This window comes from Apteryx rowi, unplaced genomic scaffold, assembly GCF_003343035.1.
Source record: "Apteryx rowi isolate R43461 unplaced genomic scaffold, aptRow1 scaffold_429, whole genome shotgun sequence".
Classification (NCBI taxonomy): domain Eukaryota; kingdom Metazoa; phylum Chordata; class Aves; order Apterygiformes; family Apterygidae; genus Apteryx; species Apteryx rowi.
In genome coordinates, this window is record NW_020450682.1 from 497,690 (window position 1) to 502,527 (window position 4,838).

At 46.2% G+C, this 4,838-nt stretch overlaps 1 protein-coding gene across 4 annotated transcripts in view; it reads right to left on the reverse strand.

Annotated features, from left to right (window-relative positions):
* Window positions 1-2,199, reverse strand: part of TNFAIP3 (TNF alpha induced protein 3) — a 26,494-nt gene extending 24,295 nt beyond the window's left edge. For all 4 annotated transcript variants that reach the window (XR_003255255.1, XR_003255253.1, XR_003255254.1 and 1 more), the window contains exons 1-2: window positions 2,066-2,199; window positions 1,831-1,968 (exon numbers count right to left, since the gene is read on the reverse strand). The gene's annotated coding sequence lies outside the window, so the exon portion shown is untranslated. The remainder of the gene's footprint in view (window positions 1-1,830; window positions 1,969-2,065) is intronic.
* Between the last annotated feature and the right edge of the window lie 2,639 nt (window positions 2,200-4,838).

A 4,838-nucleotide genomic window follows, 5' to 3' on the forward strand; every position in this document is an offset into this window, starting at 1 on the left:
GCTCCTAAGTCCTGCTGAGCAGCGGGCTGGCGCGGCCGAGCGCGGGGGCCATGAACCCCGCGGAGCCTGCGCCGCCGCCGCTGCTGCCGCTGCCGCCGGGCTGGCAGCGGCCCCGGGGTCACTCGTGGCGTCGGGCCGGGCTTCCCTCAGCCGCCCCCTCCCCGCCGGAGCTGCTGCCGCCACTGCCTCCGCTCCAGAATGAAAGGCTGAGCCGAGCCTCTTGTTTTTTCCCTTTCTGTTTTAGTGCCCAGGCAAAAACCCCCACCGGGGATTTCCACCTTCAGCGCCTGGGACTTTCCGACATGTGACAACCGCAGCGCCGGCGGCAGCTGCCTGCGCCGCGCCGCCACCAGGGGGCGCCGCGGGGCCCCCCGCGCTGCGCCCGCCGCGGCCCTGCGCCCCGCCGGGCCTACCTGCCCCTCCGCCCGGGCTACCTGCGGCCCGTGACGCACCGCGGGCCTCTGGGCAGCCGCGGCGCGCCTGGCTCTCCTGCCTTGTCCCGTTCCCCACCGCGGGGCCCGGCGCTGCCGGCCCGCAGCGGCGGTGGGACTCGGGGTCCCGGCTCGCCCCCTCGGGGCTGCCCGGGCGCTCGGGGCAGGTGTCTGGCTAGCGGAGGTGTCGCTGCAGCGCGGCGGGTGGAGGAGGGCAGCCCCCAGCGCCCGGTGTGAATCGCTGCTGCCGACCGGGCCGTGTCCACTGGCTCTCCGTCCGTGCGGGACGGGCGCAGCCGCCCACTTCTAAGGGGGCCTAAGCGCGTTTTTAAATAAACCAACCCCTTTATGCCCTGGGGATCTGCGCTTGTGCAAGGGATCTTCCCAGTGCAACGACAGCGATGCAAAAGGCCCCTCGGACTGGAGGGGGTTGTGCTAGAGAATCAGTGGCAGTGCCAAAGACAAGGGATCCAGGTTTCCCCCCTTCCTCCTGAGCCGTGCAGTCCTCTCTGCCGAGCAGATGAATGTCACAGCCGGCCCCCCGTACCCCTCTTCTGGCACGTAAACAAGGCTGGGGTTGTAGGTGCCCTCCCAGGAGTGGATCCTGGAGGTGACACCCCAGTGAGACGAAAAGGGAGCCCGTCCCGTCTGAAGCGATTGTTCTTCTAGACTGTTTTCAAACTCAATCAGTATTCTTTTTTTAGGCTATGTCTGTTTCACAGTTTTGGCTTTCTATTGTAAGTAACCACAAGTGACTTCATTTTTTTAATTAAAGGTTAGACTCTGATATATAATCACATAACTGCATAGGCTGGTATTTTAGGCAGGAAGTGCTAATATACTTTAATCCAGTCCTGCTCAAAGGAAAGACATTGTAGGAAAGGGACAGGACTTCCAACTAAAGTTACCAAGACAGGGACATCTTAGTGTCTGAATATGTCTGAATCTGAGAGTGTGTGAACTCTTGGCTACACCTAGCAGTTTGTAAGAATCATTGAAGATAATGATTACAATCAGTTTACACCTTAACATCCTGAAATCTTTGCAATGGAAAAATTCACTTCACAGTACTTAAGGCTACAAACTGTAATTGTAACTTACAATGTGATTGTAGATATGAAGGTGATTTGTGCTCAAAAAAAAAAAAAATAGTTCCTTGCCCACCTGGCTTGCAACCTGAAGGCACACAGAAATGAAATGCAGTGCAGCAAAGTTTCTTGCAGTTTTAAAAAGCTTTATCCTTATAAATGCTGATCTCCTGCCAGTTCCTGAGCATCCTCCACTCCCACCAACTTGCTGAGAAGCTAGGGTTGCTCTGCACCTTGGAGACAGGCCTTAAATCTTGACTCCTTCACAAAGCAGGTGTATTTTGGAAGAGTTCGGACTTGAGCTCCCTTACCTCGCTCCCATTAGCACCAGCTGGCGCAGCTCTTGCCTTTGTATCACATGCTGTGGTTATACGACAGCATGCTCTTCCCCAGCATTGAAAGCAGTCTTGTGTCTAGCTCTGTGTACTGTGCTGTCCTTTCTTCTCTGCCTGTGTTAAAAAAGAAGTCAGGGACATACTTGGAAAAAGAATAATCCCTTCCAAATTTTTTATTTGTTTTCTAACAAAACCTCCTCTCCTTGCATACATTTCTTCTAGAGGTTTTATTTTGATTTTTTTCAGTGCAGCTCTTTTTTTAAGCCTCTCTGCTGCCTTGCAAAGTAGTAGTTAGCAAGGAACCATCCACATTCAAGGACTGATGGTCTGAGAAATGACTGTGGTGCAGGGAGGCTGCATGCTTGGGGGAACTAGGCCTGAATGATTACTTGCATATCTAGGGCAGCAGTTGGGGTGTGGTTTATCCAGTGTATAATCTGTTTTCTTCAGCAGGCAAGCCACTTTAAAAAGTTCCAGCTATACCCTGCTCCTGGATGTTTTTTCCTGTCCTCTCATTTGTGCTGAGGTACTGGATTACTGGAGTGATCTAATTAGAAAACAGCTTTTTTTTTTTTTTTTTTAACCCAAACCATTTGTCTGGTGTGGTTTGAAGTATGGCCCCTCGGCCAGTTTTGCAGGGGTTGTCTGAGGGATGGTGAGTGTGGCTGTGGTGTGGAAATGAAGCCCCCTGGTAGGAAATAGGGAAAAAATGACTGATTTATACCCTGTTTTATATGTGAAACTGCAGCAAATAGATTAGCTGGTAGTTCTAGTCCCTTCTGTTTTTTGCTCACAAGAAGAAGAAAAGGAAAATAAGTATGAGGAAGGAGAATATTTAACAGGTCCACAGGTAATAGCTGTGAGCCTATGAGGGAAACATTCAGTCCCAGGAAAACCTGAAAAGGCAACAGCTTATTTTTGTTTTTCTAAACTCTGAGCATATCTGAATATTCATAATTACTATTTATGGCTTGACAAACTGAAAATTGATTGCACATGGCTAGGGCTGATGTTTAGTGTACAGGTCTGAGCAGGATGGCAGGAATTCATTTGATCTGAGTTTGCACAGCCAAAACGAAGTTCTGTCTTGTCAGCCAGATCTCCTAGGCAATATAGTAATACATTAAAAACATCAACAACATCAATAATTATAGAATGTGTAAATATACATTCCTCTTTTTAGATATACTCTTATTTCTTGTAATTATACCCCATAGTTTATCCCACCATTTTTGATATAATGTTTATATTTGACAGAGTATAAACATACATGCATACACATATATAAGGGCAAGGAAAAATTTCCTCTTTGAAGTGTACACACACACACACGCATGCACATACACACACACACACACACACACACACACATATATGTAATGATTCCATTTAGTTGATTGTGCTTTGGGAAAAAGAATGAATCTCCCAAGGCCCTGTTCAGCTCTGTTTCTCTAAATTATTTTAATAGGTTTTTTCTTCTTTTTGCTGTTCAGGAAGGAGGAGTTCGTGCTCACTAAATTAAACCAAGACCTCAGTGTGTTCAGAAGATTGTCACCAAGTACTTCAGAGATTGCTTTACGAAGGACTCATTTTCAAGACAGTACTTCTATAATATTATATCATAGAATGATTATTACAATAATATTTATGGATAGTAACATTCAGGCTTTAATAACTCAATCATTAGCCAGGTCTTTTAGTATCAGATAATTCTGTAAGAGGTATGATTCATCTAGAAGGGAGGAAAAGGATCATAAAAGGGAAATCCCTTCTATTGCAATAGCAGTGCTTGAGGTCATGCTTGAGTTCAGCACTTCTGTCTTCCAGAAGCCCTTTTGTTACTCCTTTTCCTGGCGGTGGCAAAGTGATGAGAACAACTTGTTGGTATATAGGAAAAAGAGGGAGGAAAATCCCTTAAACCTCAGACAGAAAACTGGTGCTTGCTACAGAATCAAATAGTGATGGCAAAAAAATACCCAGACTCATCTCTGCCACTTCTCTAGCAAGAGCTGAACTGTTTTTGTGAATTTTCCATTATGCTCATCTGAATACAGTAAGAAAAACTTCAGATTTCCAAGGCGACTTCTACTGGGGTAGTGTGGCAAGGGACTGCACTCAAAGGAGGCATCCTTATTCCTGCTACTGGTCCAAGCCTCACTCTTTTCTTCTTTTCTTCTTTTTAATGTCCATTTTACAAATGTCAGGAAGTAAAGGGCTGGAATTGCAGTGGGGTCCAAAGAAGATGAAAGTTCAAATCTTGCCTTAGCCACCTTTGTTGAGATTTAAGTTAAACATTATGAATAACATTCTCACATTAAGGCTAGTGAAACACTGCAATAAATGACCTATGGAGGCAGACAATGGACATTTTTAAGAACAGATTATCTTAGCCAGAAATGGCTTAATTATGGCTGGTCTTGCCTTGGAGCATGGAGGTAATGGGCAAGATGAAATCTCAAAGTGTCTTTTCAGCACTGTTTTATGAAATTCTCTGAAATTCTATGTGAAAAGGTTGCAATGGCAAGGATAATAACTTTCCCACTTCATTTGTAGCTGTCATTCATTCCTGTGTTATCTGTATATAATGGATCAAGCCTGAAGGCCTCTGAGAACTGCAGAAACAGATAGCTACATATGTGTGTGTTTGAGATAGCAGCAAGACCCAGCATTACTGACCCTCTGCAATGTATAGAGAGAATTCTAATAAGTCCCCCAAAAGAAATAAGCAGAAAAACAAAAACATTTTAACTTGGGAGAGCAAAGTGTTTCAGTGGATTTTGAAACACGCTCAGTTAGGGCTAAATTGAAGAAAATAAGAACAACTGTAGCAGCCCAGATCAAAGGCCCATCTAGCTCACCACCCTATTCCTCACGGCAGCTAATAGAAAATGGTGTAGGAACAGAGTGAGCTGTTCCTGATACTTTTCCAGCCCTCACTTTGCCATAGTTTTCCTGTGAGCCTTTGGGCTGTGCTTTAGCATTTC